Here is a 24,747-nt window from a genome sequence, read left to right as displayed (position 1 = left end):
TTGGCATTTTGAAATCAGCTAAGGGGAAGTTAGCACTGAATCTATCTGCCAGGATGTTGGCAATATCAGTAGTTTCAGTATATTTTGTGCTATTTTGCACTAGTTCAGAGCATATCTGACAGTTGCCACTTAGATTCATAACATAGCTAAAGAAGGCTTTTTGGTTATCTTTTGAATCCTTGGCTATTTTTCTTTCGAAGTTAGCCTTGTATGATTTCATGAGGGACCTTAGTTTCTTACTGATACTGATCAGGAATGTCTTTCCTTCTTGGAATTTGCTTTTTTTCTGAACTAGTTTCCTCCTTCTATTGTATAGCCTTTTTATTGCAGGGGTTCACCAAACTGGTTTCCTTCTCTTAGAGGAGCGAGTCTTGGTTTTGCTAGGGATGGCACGATCCATGCATCCTGTAGGTGCTCATAGAGTGCATTTGTAAAGGTTTCTGCATCTTGGGCAGCCTTATCCTTTAGCGTGGGGGCTGTGAAACTTACCACCTCTGTCTTAAGTAAGGTGAAGTTTGCTTTAGAAAAGTTTTTTATGTGGTTTCTTTAGTTGGGGATGGTGGTGGGGTGTGGACATCGAGAGTGATTAGTTTATGGTCTGATCTTGTGATGGGTTGACCTCTGGTGTGGAACACCTGTCGCCCATGTTGGTGATGACCAGGTCCAATATGTTTTCACTTCTGGTAGGGGAGTTTACCAGCTGATCCAGGGCATTTGAGTTGATGAATTCCAGGAAGGGCTGGGCCTGGGAATTTGTACTCGAGTAGTTTTCCCAGTGAATGGTAGGGTAATTGAAATTGCCCAATATCAGGGTGTTCGGTAGGACCTTCATGTTTTCCAGTGTCTCCAGAAAGGTGGAGTGGTGGTCCTGGGTCATGGAGGGTGGTCAATATGCATTTCAATCCATTCTTTCAGTTCCATTTTTATTAATAACAAACATTTCTTTCATTTCCTCACAACAAGAATAAAAACTATCCTCGGACTCACTCACTACTTGAACCATGTCATTAGTTTCAGCATTAGTTTTACTTGTTTGCATGGCAAAATGATTTCTTAAATACAGCTTACGAACAAATCTAAACATTTCTTGTTTCACTACATGGGCCCTTGGTATAACAGTGGGCACAAATTTAAGTCCATGATTTAAAACTGCTATTTGCTGTTCTGTTAAGCCACAGCTCGATAAATTAAGCACTAAATTAGGTACAGTACATACCTCGTTATCACTAACGTCTAAATCTTTTATTGTACTGTTGTCTGTTACTTTTTCCATATTCTAATTCCCTTCTTTGGCCTTCATTTGTATTATTTTTATTATATCCATTGTTTTTACCCCTTTTCTGTCCTTGCTGATACTGGTTCTGCTCCCCATGGCTCCTAAATTCTCGTCTGTGTTCTTCCGGGCATTGCATTTGCGACATATCTGGAAATTCCTCATTTTCATCTATTCCACAGTAACTGGTTCCCTCCGACGACATGAAAGAAGCAGAGGAAGCCTTTTAGAAACTTACATGATGACACTGTTGACTCCTTGGCTTCAGATTGGACGAAGGCACAAACACATGCCCTTCTTTATAATCATTAATGTCTCTTATCAATTTGATCTTTTTATATTCTATTAAGTCCAATTTTAAAGCAGACAATTTTTTGTTAATTTTCTCCAAAAAGTTATTAATGTTCTGTGCCCCCAGAGAAGTACTGATTGTATGAGACAGGGTAGCTAATTCTTGCTTCAGTTTCCTTTGCTTCACTTGATCCCTCTCCAGAAGGATATGTAACTACTCTGTCACACATTTATGTGAAGCATTAACCCAACATTCTCTAAACTGTTTCTCTGTAGGGCAACTCAAGTCAAAAGGCATAGTGGGACTTTTTATGAACCGCAGACCCCTAGGTGTTATTTTAAGGTCTATATATCGTTGCAGTCCCAATATATTAAAATATGTTTTTGTTTCCTTTTCTAATAGTCTTTCAAATTTGTCACACATTTCCCTTTTATCTGTGGGAATTGCATTTAATGTTTGACTCACAGCAATAAAGGGATCAGTCACTTGTGTAGATCTTTCATTTACAAATACATCAAAGAGAGGACCAGTACCTTGGCTTATAGGATGGTTCTCCATAACTGAACTAGATACATGTAACAAACCATTCAAAAAGTGCTCCATTGTCGAACATATACAATGTAACCTGATTTATTTTCTCAGAGCTCTTAAAAAAACCCTTTTTTCTGAAAATGTACAAGGACATCGCTAAGGCCTAGAGACAGTCCCTTTGTTCTTGATACTGACTTGAACTTGATGTCCAACTGTACTGTAAGCTGCCAGCTTCAGATTGTCATCAGATGACTTGCCACCTCCTTATTAGAAGACTATGACTCATTTCTCTGCAGAGAAGAATGTTGTGAACATATTTACATGTTGAAGTGGTAAGTTAAATGTGAGGGGAAAAAAAGTACAGATAGCAGAAAGAAAATAATACTGGATCAAGCAGGGGTCTCTCAAGGACACATTTCAGAGGTGTCCAGTTACAAAACCTCTATGACTGTCTATAGCAAAGAAGCCATGATTGCCTTTAGCCTGGCATTTTCTGTTATGTAGATGGTTTAAAAACTAACGGCAATTACTTAAGCATTGGGGCATAATTTATAGTTTTAACAGCAGTTTTACACTCCATTCAAAAATTTTTGATCTTGTTAGTTTTCCTTCATTTGTTTTCTTATATGTTTTATCCATTGTCATCATACTGCAGCTAGGGCAAAATTCACTCAGCTTATCTGTCATTATTTCATATTTTTAGACATGCACATTATTTTTAAATATTCATTCTAAATTTTGGCAAGCAAATATATGTTTGCTACTGAAAAGAAGTAATTTGAGGTTGTTGGGTGTACCCCACGCCCACTGCAGAAAGAATCTATGACTTCTGATTTTTTTCCCACCACATAAAAGATTATGGGATGAGGTAACCCTACCACATCTTTATGATTATGATTGGTTCAATTTAAAGTTTGTAGATTAGATTGCCAGGGGCAGTATGTAACCTTTCTTAGACAGTGTCACAAAGTACATTATAAAAAAGACAGATTATGCTAGTTATTTTGGAAGTGCTAGAATGATAAAATAGGTAGATCATGGAAGAGATAATATTCACTTCTTCTGCGAAAATTAGTTGGGGTTAAGAGCCTACATAATGGCTGTGATGCCCGTGCACTGGCCCATCATTCAAGGAGCCTCAATCCTCACCACTAACACCAGTGAGAGGTGTCCATATAGGGGATGATAGCAAATACACACACAGTAAAGTACACTTTCCCTTAAGACACACAGAAATCACAGTCAGTCTTGGGCTGGTTTCTCCCTTTTTCTCCAAATCCCCAATAAGACTTCCTACTGACACAGCTATAGGGTCCAGATCTCAGCCTAGTGGGTAATCTAAAACCTCCTGCACCCTCTCTGTCCAACCAGTGCTTTGTGTCCTTACCCAAGTAACTGACACACACACACTTTGAGATGTGAGTTATATACAAGCACACAGACATTCCTGGGAAAGGCTGGCACAGATTCTCCAGCTATGCCCCCTTTCTGCCCAGTCTAAGAGGTAGTACCAGCTGCTACCACCCACTAATATTTATGAGCTACTAAAAAGGTCTTTACTAAAGGGTGTCCAGTTATTACTGTGCAATATCATTATCCAAATGGTACGTGTGACAGAACAACAAAGTTTATTGGAGTCACTTAGACAGTATCACTATATACGTGCAATGCACTCTAGAGCTTAAATTTTCTCTACATAAAACAGCCACAGTTGAAAGGTTTAAAAATACTTAATAATAAATAATAAAAAACAAGACAATACTTCTTACTGCACAGTGCTAGTCAAGAGTTCAGAGATCACAGAGAAATGCTTAAAATAATACAGTAGAAAAGTTCTGACATCAATACAAAAAAAAACTTAATCTAATCTTCCTATTTCCTAGCTACATCTAAGAGAAAACACAGTTCTAAAATAAACCGAAATATATAGCATAGGCAGAGTGCTGGTGATGTTAGATGTTCTCAAGACAAATGCAAAATGCTCTGAGTCTCTCTGTCCTTAAATTGATAACACAGTACCAGTGACTCATTTCAGATTACATCATTATTTTTTGTTTCGTGGGCTAACAGAAGCTCAGAGTTTAACAGCCCCTTTGATATTGCACCTGGTCAGGAAGCTACATCAATAAAATACATTATACATGCAAATTCTAGCAATTAACTCTGGTCTCAAAACAAAAGCAAGAATTCCTTCATCCAGACATCTCGGCTCTGGTTTTTGTGATCAAACAATTATACCATGCTTGACTTATCAGTTTTCCTACAGCAGAGTGCACTGTTGTTACATTTTTGCAGTTCCACATTTAACACCATTTTCTTCCATTTAAGAGAACAAGCCTGTGGCTTATATTAATATTTACAGATGACAGAATTATCTACAAAATTATATCTGGCTAGGCTGGCAGCCTTCACCCATCTTCACAATGGCAAATAGGACTGAAGCTGGAACACAACAAAAGCAACTGATGCTCAACTAACAATCTGGGCTCTTGAAAAGCTTGCTTAGAAGGGTTGTAAAGAGTGAACAATGCCACTTCATCTGTTCTGGTGGAGGTAGGCAGGCCAACTTCCTTTATAGTTGATATTAGAGATAGGCGTTGTTGCAACATTTTAGGATGAGACATATAGTATAGGTCCATGGAATAGGCAGGATTTAATTCATGCACAGAAACGTGCACAAGTTAGTGGGACTGTTGTGGGAGGTCCTTATATAAGAGGTTGCCATGAGAGGTAATGTGGATTAGCTGAATAGTAATTATAATTACTGCCTGGATGATGCTGTTTCATAACCTGCTATGACCTATAAGGAATGAATGAAACATTCAGGTGATTGAAGGGTACATGATTGGCAGGTGCAAGATGAAAAAGGTCACAAGAATAGAACTGTTTCGGATTAGCTAGACATAATGAGGTGACTATAATAGCCTGTTGCTACAGTGTTTAATTTTTGTTAGATGACAAGAAGTTGAAGCTAGGTTAATAAAACCAGGTATTCAAAGGTAATCGTGAACCTGTTGTGCTGTCTCAAGATTCTGTCTTGGGTGTTTCAGCAATAAGTCTTGTAGTATTTCCTATATATTTCAGAGCATTTCTTACATCTGCTGTCTTGGCATTTTATTTTTGATGACTTCTTAAAGTCAGGAGTATCTGATAAAAGGCATTCCATTAACTGCTGACCTGAATTAAAACTCTGCCATTACTAGCATATTTGTTTCTTTGACACTTGCTTTATTTGTATGGTCTTTTGTCTCACACTCTATATATGTAGGCTTATCCACATTTTTGTTTAGCAATAATTTTATTTGTGGGCTTATTTTCCCCTTATTCTTTGTTCAGGTCCACACTGACATATTTTTCTAGTTTCTGTTTCTAAAGCGTAAGTGTCTTTATCTACATTTAACATTGCTCAAGAATATTTGAAAAGCTGGCAAAGCATCGTGGTGTGTTGATTATGTCATCCCAGGCAGACAGATACCGGATGCCCTTTGAATGACACCAGAACTTTAGCCAATTGTTGAAGTTAATCATTTTGTCCTTATATTTTGGTATCATTCTGGGTGAAGGCAGGATACTACTCAGGGCTGAGGTCATACCTGCCTGGGGCCACATGATCCGAGAGCTCTTCCATGTCTCTTTTCATGTAGTCCAGAGAGGTATGTCTCAAGTCATTCACTGCAGCATGGACAATGACAGAGTCATATTTGTACTTGTTGTAGAGTGACGTGACTGCATGAGTTATGTGGCAAATCCTGGAACCCGACAGGCAGCTCACTATAATTTTCTCCTTGTTCAACCTGGTGAGTGGGACATCAGTGTGGCTGACTATAGAGTCACCTATGACTAAAGTGTTAGGTACGTTGTCTTGCCTTAGCTGCTGTTGCTGGGTGGCACACTGGTGTTGTGAGCTATGTGACACTTTGGTTGTGATTGGTGTTTGCATTTCAGCTGCGGAGGTCCTTGTTGCTTGGTCAGGTTACAGTTAAGGGCCTCCGTGATATGTGGATTTAGTGTTGCTATGTTTGGCATCTACTTCTCTGAAGTACAGGCCAACACTAAGAGACTCTGGTTTACAAAGTTTGCAGATGACTGCAAGCTGGGAGCCATTATTGAATCCCCAAATGATGTGGATATACTACAAAAGGGCCTTATTGAAACAGATGCCTGGTGCAAGAGCCATTAGCTCAAGCTAAATGCTAAAAATGTACAGTTGTCCCTTTGGGAAAAAACCCTACTCTGTGAACTACCACATAAGTGGCAGTACACTAAACACTGAAAGCGTGATAAGAGACCTAGGGACACAGGTGGACAGTGGTTTCACCTTTGATAACCACATAGCCACAACAGTTAGAAAATCCTTCTACATGGCACACCTCATCACTAAGGGCTTTTCATCCAGATAAAAGGAGGTCATTGTCCCTCTGTACTCATCCCTCATTAGACCCATTATAGAATACAATGCCCCATTTGGTGTGTTCCTCACAAGACATCTGCAACAACTAGAAAGGCCACAGAAATAACTCACTAAAAGAATCACAGGCTTAAAGCAGATGCCTTATACTGATCATCTAAAGAAACTCCAGCTATACTCTGTTGCATAGCCCCTACTCAAAGGCTGCTCTCTACCTAACATACAAGGCCAAGTCAAACCCAGAGTTGTTGGACATGCTACACTTAAAGAAATCCCAATCCCTCCAAGCCACACATTCCAGGGATGTTAACGTTGTCATCATGATGAATAGAACATGCTGGAGGGATAGGTTCCTGACCCAGAGACTCCCATACTCTGGCAATAGTCTGCCCATACATGCTAGGCAGAGTGCCTCAATGGCCCTCTTCAAGAGGAACTTTTACGATTGGATGGGAGTTAGGAAATTCACCCCGGGGATCACATCAGTAGCCCTGCTAGACAGAAGAGCAGGAAAGTAAATATTTGTGGGAAGCAATAGCCAGGGAATCATTATGGCTAGGTTTGTATAGGCCCTACGGCCGATAGCCTAATACCTACCTATGAGTAGAGGTGAGTGTCGAGCAATGCTGGGCTACCATCCTGACTGATGTGTTTCCCTTCTTTTTAAATTAATTTTATTTTATTTCACTAGTCTTACTTTTTTTAAGAAATGTGTGTGTTAGGAGTGCACTGAAGCCACAGAGGGTACAGGCATGTGCTATCCTTCTGTCACCACCATGACAGGTTTCCTGCTTATACTACAGTGAAAGGGTGCATGCGAGATGTTGGCTCCCAGCCACTGTTAGGTGTCATTCTCAAAGATGGATTTCACCAAGACCTCCCATGAAAGTCATCAGCAAGCTTTCAGACGCTTATTCATGACTCATCATCTTAACTTAAGCTAAAGAAGAACAACTTGACAACGATACTTAATTTATTAAGAATAAAACAGGCTCTGCTATATGATACTTAATTTATCAAGAATAAAACAGACTCTGCTATATTCTGATTCCATAGTTATTATATATTTTCATCAAAAAGTGAAAACTACGGAATTTTTTACAGCTTATTCTTTCCTGAATAATTTGAATAATCTGCTAAATTTGATGTACTAAAACTTCTTTCTGGGCAGCTCAGTGAAGGAAGGTCTGCAACAACCATACAAGAGTTGCCTTGGAAGATGAATAGCATTTACCTAAAAATAGACTCTGTATAAGAAAACTGCAAAATGCAGAAGGAAGTTTTGAAAAATTTTTTTTACAAAAATGAGGAATGTAAAATAATGACTTTGAGGAATCACTTTATAATAAAGATGAAAGACTAAAAAAAGGACGAGTCATAAACAAAGTTTGTAATCAATTCAGAATGCATGGATGTTAAGCAGAGTTTAATATTTGTGGAATAAAAAGAGGATGAAGAACCTGACAATTTAGGGGGTCCCAGAGAAGATGGCAGGCTTAATGCATGATGCATTTTCAAAAATCAGTTACCAGACCATCTTATTCCTCAAGAACAACTTTTTGTATGGCATGCAAAGAGGCAATATTAATCTTTAAATAAGTCCACAGCAGTCCAACAGCTCCACCAGAAAGCTTAACTGTAATTAAATTAATTCCATATTTGGGCAAGAAACTAATGTTAACTTCTTAGTTTAACCCTTCATTTAAAGCAGTTGATTGTTATAGTAGGTTATATAATGAATATTCATTTAAAGCAACTGAAAAAAAATGCAGTGGTGGCCTATGGCCAAGGCTCCGCAAGAAAACAAACAGTAAAAACACACACCCCTGCCTCCTGCAAGATAATGTCACATTCAATTCCCACTTCTCAGTAGCAGTAGAAAAAGTATGCATACTTCAGTATGGAGACTCACAGAATAATATAATAACAGCAGGAAAAAAGATGTAACCCAAAGACATGCAAGGTTTCAGTAGCTAAATTCAATGGGCATTACGGATTTAGATTCAAGTAACTAGTTAGCTGAAGAAGAATTAAGTTAATTTACTTGTAAGACAGAAAGTGACACTGCTGTGCATGTAATGCTTAATGAAACACCATATAATACAAATAAGATTAAAGAAAAGTGCATACTATCAAGCTAGCACTTTTTCCTTCTGCTTCTAAAAAATAAGAAACTAAAATCTTTTGGCTTGTTTGTAAGCTGTGTATTTTTTCTTTTTAAAATCAAATATTTTAAACAGTTGAATTGCAATTCTAAGATTTTAAGAAATATATTTCCTAAGAAAAGCTTTCCCGGAAAAATCATGGAAGCAAGAACAGATGTCTGTATACAGCATTTACACATTTCACATTTCTACAGAATTACTATAAAAGTTCAGTTTGGTATGGTTGATCAGCTGGTAGTTAGAATGGACCAATAGTTAACAAGAATGCTTGAAACATTTGCATTTGTGTTTCTTTGTTAGTTCATTTAATTTGTCTTAAAGTGAGGAAGATTATCTATACAGGTAATTTCAATAAGGACAGAATTCCACAAGGGTGGAGCCAGATTACACTGACATTGAAGACATTTTGCCCTTTGACTGGAAATGTAATGGTGCTCTATAGAGGAGGCTAAATGTATAAATCTAAACATTGTGTTTTTGGTGGTTTGGATCAATATATTTTCTTGAACTGAGAATCGAGCTACAATAGATAATATATTCCAGTAAATATTTTAATACAATTTTTAATAAAACAAAACGAATATGCCTAATATTATGATCTGATGGTGTAAAAATGATAATAATAAAAGTCCTGATTTTGCCAAAACCTATTTCATGTAGGGGTAACACTTTCTGGATAAAATCAGATAAAGTCTGGACTTAACTTTGTCAGTTTTTGAAAATACTCATTTATGCTGTAATTATTTTTATTGATATTTATTTTGTGCAATTATCCGGTTATTCATACATTCATTCCACTCTTCCAGGTGGCTATAACCATCACCTTAATACTGGGTGATTTCAACTACCCTGCCATCAACTGGGAAAACTCCTGTACCAACACCTTTCCTCAGCAGTTCTTGGAATTCATAAATTCCAATGCCCTAGAGCAACTAATTCATAGTCCCACCAGGGGTACCAATATTCTAGACCTGGTCATTACCAACATGGGAGAGTGATGCTCCACACCAGTGGTCATCCCCTGGTTGGTCAGATCACCCTTGACATTCACATCCCACCCCACCTCCCTTAAAGGAAACTTCCGTAAAAAAACTTCTCCAAAGCCAACTTCATGCTTCTCAAGTCAGAAGTAACAAACTTCTGACACCCATACAGATGGGAAATGGAAGTTCAACTGCTGAATCCTACACTAAGCTGCTGTACAAGCACATTCACTTGTGCATGGACTGAGCCATCCCAAATAGAACCAAGACACTCTCCTCTAAAAAAAGGAAGTCAATCTGGTGGTCCCCTGCTATAAACAAGCTGTACAACAGAAGGAAGAAACTGTTGCTGAAAAGGGGAAGAATCCAGGATTCAAAAAAGAGAGGTCCCAGGACTGAACCCTGAGATACACCACTTGTCACTTGTCTGGAGCTGGATTTGAAGTCAGCTACTTTTATAGTGTGGGTTCTGTCAGTAAGCCAGTTGGCAACCCATCGAGTGATGTAGGTATTAATGCCCAGCTTAGTAAGTTTATCTATGATTCCAGAGTGGGGGATGTTGTCAAAGGCCTTGGTGAGGTACAGATAGGCTGTGTGGACTGCCTTACCCTCATCCACGGCTCTGGAGACTGATTCGAAAAAGTCAATCAGGTTCAGGAGACAAGATCGGCCCTTCACAAACCCAAACTGGGTGAAGTCCAGTTTTTTAAGGTTGCCAATGTCTTTGTTTATAAGTTCCCTGATAATGCATTCCATGGCCTTGCAGATCAGGCTCATCAGACTGATGGGGTGGTAGTTCCCGGGATCCAAGATGGATCCCCCCTTGTGGAGTGGGATAACTGTAGCGGTACACCACTCAGTGGGCACGAAACCTGAGGTGAGTGTATAATTAAATATGACACTTAGGTGAGGTGCCAGTTCATTTTGTAGTTCATGTAGTACACAGCCGGGAAGTCATCTGGTCCCATGGATACTGTACTCTTAGCTTTGGAGAGTGCACTTTTTGCCTGTGTGGACATTATTACCAGTATTGAGATGGGCCATTTAAGGGGTGAGAGGGGGGTGAAGTTGGCACTGAATCGATCTGCCAGATATTGGCAATATCCTTGGGATCAGTATATTTAATGCCATTCTGTTGTAGCTCAGAGCAGATCTGAGCATTGCCATTTAGATTCTTGACATAGTTATAGACTGCCTTGTGGTTGTCTTTGGAATCTTTGTCAATTTTATTTTTGTAACTAGCTTTGGAGGATTTCATGAGAGATCTCAGCTTCTTACTGAGGCTGGTAAGGGAATTTTCTGCATCCTGGGATTTTCCTCTTTTCTGCAACAGTTTCTTCCTTTTGTAGTAAAGTTTGTTTATAGCAGGGGACCACCAGATTGGATTCCTTTTTTTGGAGGAGATCATCTTGGTTCTATTTAGGATGGCACGATTCATGCATGAGTGGATGTGCTCGTACAGTGCCTTAGTGTAGGACTCAGCAGTAGAACTTTCAGTTCCCGTCTGCATGGGTGTCATGAAGTTTGTAACTTCTGACTTGAGTGGCATGAAGTTGGCTTTGGGGAAGTTTTTTATGGACATTTCCTTACTGGGGGGTGGGGGTGGGATGTGGATGTTAAGGGTGATTAGCTTATGGTCTGACCTGACCAACGAGGGGGTGACCATAGGTGTGGAGCATCGATTTACCATGTTGGTAATGACCAGGTCTAGGATACTGGAGACCCTGGTGGGACTATGGATTAGTTGATCCAGGGCATTGGAATTTATGAATTCCAAGAACCGTTGGGCAAAGGTGTTGGCACACGAGTAGTTTTCCCAGTTAATGGCAGGGTAGTTGAAATCACCCAGTATTAGGGTGTTTGGTTGTATATTAACATTTTCCAGTATGTTTAGAAAGGTGTAGTGAGAATCTTGGGGCATGGTGGGGGATCTGTAGCAAGCTACAATTTGGATTGCAGTCTTACCTAGTGTTAGTTGCACCTGGAGAATTTCAGACACATTGTGTTGGGCGTCTAACCCGGTGGTGTGAATATCCTTGGTGAATATGGACACTCCTCCACCTTTAGTGTTTCGATCCTGGTTTGGTGGCTAAAAAGTGTGTTGTAGCCTGGTATTGCAGGGGTGCTCTCTGGAGCCTTGAACCAGGTCTCAGTTACTGCAGAGATATCGATGTTCTCCATTTTTAGGAGTGCCTCAAGAGAGTGCATTTTGAGGTTTAAACTTCTAGCATTGAGTAGCATTACCTTCAGATTTTGCATGCTTGTACCTGTTACGGTGGTGGTTTTGTCCTTTGAACTTTGCCTAAAAAAGGCGCTATAGGGGTGGCAAGAGCCTTAGCCAGTAACCTGAATCCCAGGGGCGACAGGTGCAGACCATCTCTGGCAAAGCATCGTGGTGTGTTGATTATGTCATCCCAGGCAGACAGATACCGGATGCCCTTTGAATGACACCAGAACTTTAGCCAATTGTTGAAGTTAATCATTTTGTCCTTATATTTTGGTATCATTCTGGGTGAAGGCAGGATACTACTCAGGGCTGAGGTCATACCTGCCTGGGGCCACATGATCCGAGAGCTCTTCCATGTCTCTTTTCATGTAGTCCAGAGAGGTATGTCTCAAGTCATTCACTGCAGCATGGACAATGACAGAGTCATATTTGTACTTGTTGTAGAGTGACGTGACTGCATGAGTTATGTGGCAAATCCTGGAACCCGACAGGCAGCTCACTATAATTTTCTCCTTGTTCAACCTGGTGAGTGGGACATCAGTGTGGCTGACTATAGAGTCACCTATGACTAAAGTGTTAGGTACGTTGTCTTGCCTTAGCGGCTGTTGCTGGGTGGCACACTGGTGTTGTGAGCTATGTGACACTTTGGTTGTGATTGGTGTTTGCATTTCAGCTTCGGAGGTCCTTGTTGCTTGGTCAGGTTACAGTTAAGGGCCTCCGCATATGTGGATTTAGTGTTGCTATGTTTGGCATCTACTTCTCTGAAGTACAGGCCAACACTAAGAGACTCTGGTTTACAAAGTTTGCAGATGACTGCAAGCTGGGAGCCATTATTGAATCCCCAAATGATGTGGATATACTACAAAAGGGCCTTATTGAAACAGATGCCTGGTGCAAGAGCCATAGGCTCAAGCTAAATGCTAAAAAATGTACAGTTGTCCCCTTTGGGAAAAAAACCCTACCTGTGAACTACCACATAAGTGGCAGTACACTAAACACTGAAAGCGTGATAAGAGACCTAGGGACACAGGTGGACAGTGGTTTCACCTTTGATAACCACATAGCCACAACAGTTAGAAAATCCTTCTACATGGCACACCTCATCACTAAGGGCTTTTCATCCAGATAAAAGGAGGTCATTGTCCCTCTGTACTCATCCCTCATTAGACCCATTATAGAATACAATGCCCCATTTGGTGTGTTCCTCACAAGACATCTGCAACAACTAGAAAGGCCACAGAAATAACTCACTAAAAGAATCACAGGCTTAAAGCAGATGCCTTATACTGATCATCTAAAGAAACTCCAGCTATACTCTGTCGCATAGCCCCTACTCAAAGGCGTTCTCTACCTAACATACAAGGCCAAGTCAAACCCAGAGTTGTTGGACATGCTACACTTAAAGAAATCCCAATCCCTCCAAGCCACACATTCCAGGGATGTTAACGTTGTCATCATGATGAATAGAACATGCTGGAGGGATAGGTTCCTGACCCAGAGACTCCCCATACTCTGCAATAGTCTGCCCATACATGCTAGGCAGAGTGCCTCAATGGCCCTCTTCAAGAGGAACTTTTACGATTGGATGGGAGTTAGGAAATTCACCCCGGGGATCACATCAGTAGCCCTGCTAGACAGAAGAACAGGAAAGTAAATATTTGTGGGAAGCAATAGCCAGGGAATCATTATGGCTAGGTTTGTATAGGCCCTACGGCCGATAGCCTAATACCTACCTATGAGTAGAGGTGAGTGTCGAGCAATGCTGGGCTACCATCCTGACTGATGTGTTTCCCTTCTTTTTAAATTAATTTTATTTTATTTCACTAGTCTTACTTTTTTTAAGAAATGTGTGTGTTAGGAGTGCACTGAAGCCACAGAGGGTACAGGCATGTGCTATCCTTCTGTCACCACCATGACAGGTTTCCTGCTTATACTACAGTGAAAGGGTGCATGCGAGATGTTGGCTCCCAGCCACTGTTAGGTGTCATTCTCAAAGATGGATTTCACCAAGACCTCCCATGAAAGTCATCAGCAAGCTTTCAGACGCTTATTCATGACTCATCATCTTAACTTCTTAAGCGTAAAGAAGAACAACTTGACAACGATACTTAATTTATTAAGAATAAAACAGGCTCTGCTATATGATACTTAATTTATCAAGAATAAAACAGACTCTGCTATATTCTGATTCCATAGTTATTATATATTTTCATCAAAAAGTGAAAACTACGGAATTTTTTACAGCTTATTCTTTCCCTGAATAATTTGAATAATCTGCTAAATTTGATGTACTAAAACTTCTTTCTGGGCAGCTCAGTGAAGGAAGGTCTGCAACAACCATACAAGAGTTGCCTTGGAAGATGAATAGCATTTACCTAAAAATAGACTCTGTATAAGAAAACTGCAAAATGCAGAAGGAAGTTTTGAAAAATTTTTTTTACAAAAATGAGGAATGTGAAATAATGACTTTGAGGAATCACTTTATAATAAAGATGAAAGACTAAAAAAAGGACGAGTCATAAACAAAGTTTGTAATCAATTCAGAATGCATGGATGTTAAGCAGAGTTTAATATTTGTGGAATAAAAAGAGGATGAAGAACCTGACAATTTAGGGGGTCCCAGAGAAGATGGCAGGCGAATGCATGATGCATTTTCAAAAATCAGTTACCAGACCATCTTATTCCTCAAGAACAACTTTTGTATGGCATGCAAAGGGCACATTAATCTTTAAATAAGTCCACAGCAGTCCAACAGCTCCACCAAGCTTAACTGTAATTAAATTAATTCCATATTTGGGCAAGAAACTAATGTTAACTTCTTAGTTTAACCCTTCATTTAAAGCAGTTGATTGTTATAGTAGGTTATATAATGAATATTCATTTAAAGCAACTGAAAAAAAAAAATGCATGGTGGCCTATGGCCAAGGCTCCTCAAGAAAACAAACAGTAAAAACACACACCCCTGCCTCCTGCAAGATAATGTCACATTCAATTCCCACTTCTCAGTAGCAGTAGAAAAAGTATGCATACTTCAGTATGGAGACTCACAGAATAATATAATAACAGCAGGAAAAAGATGTGTAACCCAAAGACATGCAAGGTTTCAGTAGCTAAATTACCGGCATTACGGATTTAGATTCAAGTAACTAGTTAGCTGAAGAAGAATTAAGTTAATTTACTTGTAAGACAGAAAGTGACACTGCTGTGCATGTAATGCTAATGAAACACCATATAATACAAATAAGATTAAAGAAAAGTGCATACTATCAATAGCACTTTTTCCTTCTGCTTCTAAAAAATAAGAAACTAAAATCTTTTGGCTTGTTTGTAAGCTGTGTATTTTTTTCTTTTTAAAATCAAAACAGGTTGAAGTCCTTTACAAATTAATTTCCTTTCTTTTTTGTACTTGAAAATTTTAGAATGCTTAATATTGAGTTCAATGAATATAGCTTTTAGATAGTCTAAGATTTTAAGAAATATATTCTCCTAAGAAAATGTCTAAGATGTTAGAAAGAGACCCCCAGGATTCAATAAACTCTGGGTAGGCTCCATGTGAAACGTACATAGAGTTTACATGTTTGCACAATTGTGAGTAGTGAACAGCAGCAGTTAATGCATATTAATGCCACGCAGTGCACCTAAGTTAGGTTTCATGACCCCCAGGATTAATAAAATCTGGGTAGGCTCCATGTGAAGCCTACACAGAGTTTACGTGTCTGCACAATTGTGAACAGTGAGCAGCAGTACATAATGCATATTAATGCTGCGCAGTGCACCTATGTTAGGTTTCATGGCTGGCAACAGTGTTGCTAACCAGGAAACCATGTAAGCAAATACCGATACAAGTACATATAAATTAGAGCACCTACATTCCATGGATTTGCATGGAATGCTGCAATGTTCACCAGGGCTTCACAGAATGTTGTGCATCTGTAAGTGAAACATATTTTCACAAAGGTCAACATAATGTGAGGACATTTAACCAGAAATAGGGACACATTTGCCATTGATGTCACATAGAAATGTAGTAGAGTGAATCTCAAGCATGCTTGTTATCCTCTTTGAGACAAAGGCACACATAATGGGGGGACAAAGGCCCCAACATAGGGACAGATTATTTAATACTGCACTTCCAAACTTAGAAAGTTGATAGAATAATAGGTTGTACATTAGAATTTACTTTCTTAAGAGCATTAAGTTTGAAACTCAAATGACATGCCTATGAGTTGCCATAAAGCAAAAATGTTATGAAGAAAAGCTCATAAATATGAGACAAAAAATGGATATTCTGCACAAGTCAGGACAGCTGAGAGGTGTGCACTCAAATATATGTAATATACTGAATCAGATCAGTCCAGAGATCATCCCAGTGATATGGCAGAAAGCCACAAATTTGATAAGGAAAACATCTGGACAGCCTTGGAATATCTGGCAATTTAAGAGGTATGAATGTGAAGAATATGGTCCAAACACAGTGCAGGGCAGTGTACCTACAGTGCTGAGTATTGTGATAGCCAATTACTGGCATTATGTACTGAAAGTGTGTTAACTATCTGTAACAGGACATGTACTGCCATGTAAAATGATCATTCAGGAGAAGTGTGTGTATTGAATAGGGACACACAGATGAATTGTATGGATGAACACAAGGAAGCAGGGATGGTGCATGGTTCCTTCATGTACAGCATCGGAGGGATTGTCAGTGGAAGATGGTTGTAGCAGCAACACCAAGCACATATCCATATGGTATAGTATGAACTGTACAGTGAAAAGATGTTGTCTGTGACTGTCACACAAGGTGATATACTAATGGGGAGAATGTCTGTGTGAGATAAGCATCCTTATTGAATAATGCAGAGGACATCTAGCAAGTATCTGGCATACAATTGGGGTAGGCTGCATATTGTAAAGCTGTGCAAGCTGATTTGCCTGAATATGAGTGTAGTCTCAGCAAAGGTCCCCAGCAAGATGGGCACAGGTAAAGGATCATGGAAAACATTACAAGAACCAACCACAATCATGGACAATATCAGAATAATACCACCACCAATCCCATGCCTCTGACATAACATATATGATGTGGAATGATAAGGGATGAGTCTGCACACACACAGACACTTGAAAAATTATTATGATACATCCACACTCTATGAGAGTAACCACACACACTGTTTTGGCACTGTAATATATGCAAGAAGTGTTAGGAGGGACATTGCTATACCTGTAAGCGACAGTATGGAAAATACAGGCTAGTTGTCTTGTGCATGGCATCTCTCTCTCTCTCTCTCTCTCTATATATATATATATATATATATATGGTACAATCTGCACTGTCATGAATGATATACGTCATTAATGTTGTCAAACATCTATGCATGTATGTGTGCACAAACCGAACTAGTAGCACACATGCATCTGGTATAACAGCTTGATTAGTGTTCCACACCATAAAACAGTCATGCATATTCCACAGAAAGAATACCTAGGTATGACCAATAAGCTGTGTGACAGCTCACTGAGACAAGGGTGGTACTCTTCAGTTGCACATCACTGGAAAATGTGTCACAAGGTACATGAAGAAGGGTGCATTGTACAGTTATTGATTTGATGAAGGCTGGGAACCATGAAGGTATTATAGCCTTTAATATGCATGTACTTCACATACCCAGTACTTTTGTTACATTCAAGGGATTAATCAGCACTGTGACCATGGGCTGGTGGATGTACCACTTACCATCTACCTCAGGACATGGGTCACATACCTATTGGTCTGATTATAGAGCGTGATGTCCACACTATACTTGGGTGGTGTGTTAGCTTCCTGATTCAATGAATCCCTCCATGTTTCTTGTCAATGCAAGTGCTGTCATGGCTGTTTCAACAGATTTTGGTAAGTGTTGATACTGTGTATATTATACTAATATCACATCTGAAGTCAATAATTGTCTACAATATGTAGTCCTTCAGGCATCTAATTGGAGATGGCATGTGTATGTCATCTGTGATGTCCATCATTTAACTAATGGGCAGGATCTTGTAGACACCCCTTATGTACTGACCTGAACACTGGACCTGAGATATAGGCCATGTCACACATTTCAACACTGGTCTACCCACTTGATGTTATAGCTATTTATGGCCATATATGCCAGTGTTGATTGAATACCTCAATGTGGACTTGTGTCAAATGCCTTTTCCTGGTCAAGTTCCACAAGATGACACTGTTATCATGGCCTCTTTAAGGACATCTATCAGATGTAACAAATTTGATGTAGCATAAACAACTCACACAGGTCTGTTGCACACTCCTGGAGTATTACTAATGTACATGTAGAAACGGTCCATAATGACATGTTGATATAGCTTACAGTTGGGGAGAGTCAGGATGTCTCTAAACATGCATGCATCAAGTGCTCTCCCCCCAAGCTCAGGTGGATGCATGTTGATATACAAGCTTGTATAGGAACATAGACCATGTGGAGGTGGTGTTGACCTGTGTATTCAACCATACCAGGAAGGTGTATGTGCTGAGTCAGGCCATAGGTGACCTATGATGTTGTCACATCCCACTGATTCTATGTGATAGGCCTGGATGAAGGTAAGACAGTGCATACTGCCTATCATGATCTGGCCTAGGGTTTTGACACAATCCCCTCTGCAGGTATCATTGAGAAAACCTCCAGGTTGGGGATTAACTCTTACATCAGTTGATGGGCAACTAATTGTCTCAGTGACAGAACACATCATGTGAACTAGTACTAGTACAGCTGTCACCATTGGCAAACCTCAAGGATCTGTGCTTTGCCCTTCACTGTTTGAACTTTATTTCTCAACAGTGCATGCTAAAATATATGGCCTTTGGCTTACCAAGTTTGCTGATTCTTGCATATTGTGTGCAATCAATGAGTCCACCAATGGAGATAATGTAATACAGGAGGAGGTAACAAACACAACCGAATGGTGACAAAGGCACACAATCTTCAAATAAATCCAGAAATGTGTGTTTGCAATGTTGTCCTTTAGAAAAGTTGAATTCCATGTTAATCACAGCATTGACAACAGTCTTGTTATGCATAAAGCCAGTGACACAAGCACTGGGAACACATGTAGATAGCAATCTGAACTTTGGCCACCAAGTCTCCACACTGGTATTGAAAGCCTATGTTGTGCACAAAGTCACAAAATCATATTGAGATCTTAGGATTTTGTAACAGCACTGTAGTCAACCATCATCACAACACTAATAGAGTATAATGCTCCTTTGTTCATGTACCTCACCGGACACATGTAGCAGCTGGTGACATCCCAGGGCTTTCTCAATAACACAACACAGAGTCTACAAACCATGCCATGATGTATGTTGATAGAGTAAAAGGCATGTCACTGTAATCTTTATTGTATATGATGAGGTGACCTCTGCCTGGTCTTCAGGCCATTCTCTGACCCTGCTGTGGTGGGAATACTGCATATTCAAAAATCTGATATAGCTGATGAGATCAGCCGTGTATGTTGAGGAGAATATAACAGTGCCCCACATGCTGGTGTAAAATGCTCTCTGTAACATCAAGCAACAGCTCACACACCCACAGTTGACTGCAGTGAGAACAAAACCACTTAACTATCAAAATACACAGTCTTTTATGTATGCACCGCAGCTCAAGTCCAACTTGGAGTGTGTCAGACAAACATTTTATAGCTGAAGACATCAGCAGTGTCTGAGGAGAATATAACAGTGTCCCAGCAGCTTGGACTCGCTCTCTCTCTCCCTCTCTCCCTCTCTCTCACACACACACACACACACACACACACACACACACACACACACACACACACACACACACACTTGACTACATTGAAAATAGAACCCTCACCTATGTAAGTACACAGGCTACAGAACACAGCATTTTATGCAAGTGCCATGGCACAAGTCTGACATTTACACGGCTGCAGCCCAACCTATAGTGGATGACATCAGCAGTGCATGTTGGGGAGAAGTTGGGAGATCTGCATGAAATGGATATGTAGGCATGTGCAAGCATGCAAGCATCAAATTGCTATCAATGCACGGCATTGGAGTGGTAACAAGAGGATACACACTTCTGCTCTTCTGGTTAGACACACACACACACACACACACACACACACACACACACACACACACACACACACACACACAGAGTTGACTGGGGTGAGAACAGAACCCTTACCTATATAAGTACACAGACTACAGAACTTAACACTTTACGTAAGCACCACAGCACAACTATAACTTTTATGGTTGTAGGCCAAGTTATAGTGGATGACATCAGCAGTGCATGTTGGAGAGAAAAAGTTGGGTGGCCTACATGAAATGGATGTGTAGGCATGTGCAAGCATCAGAATACTGTCAATCCATGGGATTGGAGCAGTAGCTATAGGATATACACTTATGCTCTTCTGGCTAGACACACACACAGTTAACTGCAGTGAGAGCAGAACCTCTGCCTATCTATGTACACAGACTACATAACACAGTATATTTCACAAGTGCCACAACACAAGTCTGACTTGCATGAGTCTGACTTTTACAATACTGTAGGTGAACTTATAGTAGATGATATCAGCAGGCCATGTGGGAGACAAAATGTTGAGAGACCTGCATAGACACATAGCTTCATGTGTTCATCGAAGGCTAGCAGTCTAATGGCCCTATTGTGTTTAGAAGCCTAGCTGTGTAAAAACACAAGTACCCTTACTGAATATAGTTGGATGGTCATTGTTAGCAGAGTGATTTTATGACCAGTATTAACTGGTCCTGTCCATTAGGGACAAAGATGCCACCCCAGAGGTGACTTTGTGTCACTCAACCAGTAGTCAAGATTGCACTTGAATAAGGTCATTGAGTAGCACTGATTCACATGCAGTGGGAGCCTATTACAGAGGAGTGTGAGTCATTGGGGGATATATCTGTCTCTCCAGCATGTTCTGTTTGTGTCACAGGCTAGGTTGAGAACCCTGGGTTAAGTTATTCTTGTCCCATTTGATTTACAGATGTCCAACATTTCCAGTAGGGCAGGGTCCGAGACTGCTCTGTAGGGCAGGCATAGGTCACTTCTCAGCAACCTGCATGATACTGAGTACACTGACAGGTCTTTCTGCTTTTCCATGTAAGTCATGTTTGGACCCTCTGGTGTCTCTCAGCAAAAGCCCTGTGTTTTCTCCAATTGCTGCAGGTGTCTGGTGAGGTACAGAGACAAGGGAGCATTGCACCCTATTAATGGACTGATAAGGGCAGAGTACAGCAGAGGTATGACCACCCTCATCTTGGATGTGATGTTCATATGTATGATGTGCACAATACAGAATTTGTGGGTCACCACTATGGACTTATAGTGATGAAAGTGTAGATTGCTATCAAAATGTATTCTCAAGTCTCGCAACACTGTGTTTGAGGTTAGAGAGGTGTTATGTATATCATAATTAGCAGGGTACTTCATTGCCAAAGGGGATAATGAGCTATTGCATGCTTTAAAGTTCAGTCTGTGAGATGGCACCAATTATTTGTGTGCAGCAGTCCCTTCCATAATATGTTACCATCACTGAGGGACTCTATTAGTGCATCCAGTAACTAGTCATCCACAAACTTGGTAAACTCTAGGCCATCTATCATTTCTTGGACTTTGGGGAAGTAGTTTGCAAACAGTTGAGTGCTCAGCATGGATCTCTATGGTATTCTAATGGTAAATGGCTATTGCTGAAGGTACAGTCCTTAACTGTGAGAGTGTGTGCTATGACAGTTAGCCAGTTGCCTATCTCTGTACTAATGTCGAGCTTAATTCCCACATGGGAGATCTTCACTGTGACACATGAATGGGGGATAGTGTCAAAGGCCTTGACTAAGTCAACATAGGCGGTATGCCCTGTTATCCCTCATCTAGGTCATTGGGGTCAGTATCCAAGAAGTCCACAAGTTTCAATGAGCAAGATCTACCCTTGACAAAAACAACATGGGTAGGGTCATGTGTGTTGAAGGTCACCTATATCCTTGTGGATATGGTCCATGCTGATTTCTTCCCTAGGCTTGGAGTTAAGTAATTTTAGGCATATGGGTCATACTTCTCAACTGTACAGATTTCCATAGGATGTCTAGATTTTTGACATATTTTTGATCTATTCCTCATAACATTTGTGGATTTCTGGCAAATCACTGAAATGATCTTTGGATTTAAGTGACTAAATAGTGACATACATTTGAGTTTCAGACATCATGTCCTTCAGAAAATATATGTTAAAATGAATCCTGTTACTCTAGCAACTTTTGAAGTTTATAAGAGCAATATTTAAAATCTGTCCCTAATTTTGGTCCCTTGTCCCCCCATTTTGTCAGGCTTTCTCCAGATTTCTTGCACTAAGAGGTCGACAGGTTTGATATGGGTCACTACTTGTACTTCTGCATGTTACCAGATTGATGTGCATTGCATAGCACACATTTGATATTGCATTTTTTATGTTTTAACATTTATATATATATTTTTTATTAAAACACCTTTATTGAATTATCACTTGTGACATAGGCAAATTTACATTTATACAAAAGTAATCAAACTATATTAACAAATTAACAAACATTATACTTCACATATATTGCTATATATCATAAAACCTAAGCAACATTACATACATTTTTCAATTCCTGCTCCCTTTTTCTAAACAAGAAATATCTTTATTAAGCCATCACTTACAACATAAGCAATCATACATTTATATAAATGAAAACAAACCACGCCCACACAATCCTAGTTGCAAGCATTTTACATTACAGACCACACTGACACACTCCCAGTTGCAAACATTATACATATTTTTTAATCTATCCAATCATTTTCAGTCAAACATTACATAGCTCTTTTAAGTCCTGTCATCTTTTACACCTTATTCCTCCCCTGTATGTATTGTTCCCATAATTCCCATTTTTTTCCTATGTAGTTTGCACCTAACCTTTTCTAAAGATCTCAGTTCCAGTAGTTTTATCTGTGTTACTATATTCACTACTTCTAATATAATTGGTTTAGATTTTTATTTCCAGTCTCTAGTAACTGCTTTTTAGGCAGCCACCATAATTAGACACAGCAAGGCATTATTATGTCTAGGCAATTATAATTTTGTATTATTGCTCAGAAAAATCATCTCCCTCTACACAAATCTGTCCACCCAGCATTTCTGACAGTGCATCCTACAGGGAATCCTTAAAGTCTGCCAACAAAACCCACTGCATCCCCATAATTTCTTTTACTGTAGTTGATATATGTGCAGAAACAATACTGAGACACCGGGTTAGCAGTGTGTGGGGGAGTGGAACAGATGGATGCATTGCAAATATGTGACATATTGTTAGATAGAGCCCTCCGTTTGTAATGTTTAAACATGTAATTTCATATCATACACAGAGAATGGACAGTAAACAGCAGTAATACAGCATAATATGTACATCTGCATAGTGTGGTGAGCAGTGGATTTGTGTAATGGTTAGCAAAGTGTATATGCATGTGACACACGTCTGCACATAAGTAAGCAGTACACAAATGCGAGCTGCATTGCTAACGTCTCACAGTTAGTACTGAAGCTATGAAATACACTTGCTGGTTAACTGAATCTGTGGCAGCATGTGTTAATGCACTGATACTCTCCTTGTTGGGGACAGATGGTACTGGATTCAGATACAGGTGTGTCTACAGTAAACTCTTGGTTAACCAGTACACGTATGGGGATTTGTAGAAGCCGGATAACTGTAGTTTCTGGTTGCTTGAGAGTTACTATTAAAAGTAGGCCTGACTAATACTGTACCCTATACTATTTGCTTGGTTTGACTTGGGGAGAGAGGGAATTTATTCATATCTTCATTTTTAAAACTCTAAAATTGTAAAAATGCAAGGTATGTTTCTGTGGGGGAGGGGAGCAGAAAGTGTGACACATGAAAATTGTACTGTATTTCTTTTAATTTTTTTTTTATTGGTTGCTTGAGAGTTCCGGTTGCTCGAGTTCCAGTAAACTAAAAGTTTACTGTAATACTTTTAAATACATTTAAATACATTGCTGTTGTATCTACTACTTTTAAATACATGTAAATATATTGCCACGATTCCCCATTGCTGTGTGCTGGGGAACAATGCACCTTCTTGCAAAAATGCCTTAAAGAGGTGAAATGAGTAGATAGGACAGTGGTAAAATGGGGAGCAAGCAGGGGAAGCACAATGGGAAAGCAGGGCAGGAATGTGCAGGAGGGAGCTAGGACAGAACCATAGCTATCCATTTCTTTAACAGTGTAAAGTGAACATGTGTGGAAAATATTAACTGAATTTGGACTGTCACCTCCAGAGAGACAGGTGACCACAACACAATTATGTTGTATAGTCAATTGGAACTAATCAAATGTGTCATGAAGACACGTGTGCTGAATGGAGAGCTAGGTACTGGATGATTTTTTTTTTTTGTGGGACAAGTACTCATTTTTTTGTAGAGAGAGAGGAACTTTGGGGAAGGGATGTAAGAATGTCTGGGTGAGGTACGCTGGGTAGGTGAGGAAGCAATTGTAGACAGACAGAACAAACAAGACAAGAGACAGGGATGGCGATAGACACAAAAGGTTGGGGGACACCGTGATTGAGGTGAGGGTGGGCAGATGACAGTGAAAATCAACTCCTCACCCACTGGACTGTCATCACTGTGACCTCACTCCACAGCTGGCTGGAGTACTTGATGTGTCCTTCTCCTCCTCCTGGTGCATTGCAAAATGAGGGAGAGCAGCCTCTCCAGCTGGTGTAGGCATGTACCAACAGTGAGGTGCACAACCCTATGCACCATCCTTGGCAATTCAGCTTGCATGATAAAA

This window comes from Protopterus annectens, chromosome 7.part0 (genome assembly GCF_019279795.1).
Source record: "Protopterus annectens isolate FY-2018-M chromosome 7.part0, PAN1.0, whole genome shotgun sequence".
Lineage (NCBI taxonomy): Eukaryota > Metazoa > Chordata > Ceratodontiformes > Protopteridae > Protopterus > Protopterus annectens.
The sequence above is the reverse complement of the archived record's forward strand: the minus strand, read 5'-3'. Positions refer to the sequence as shown.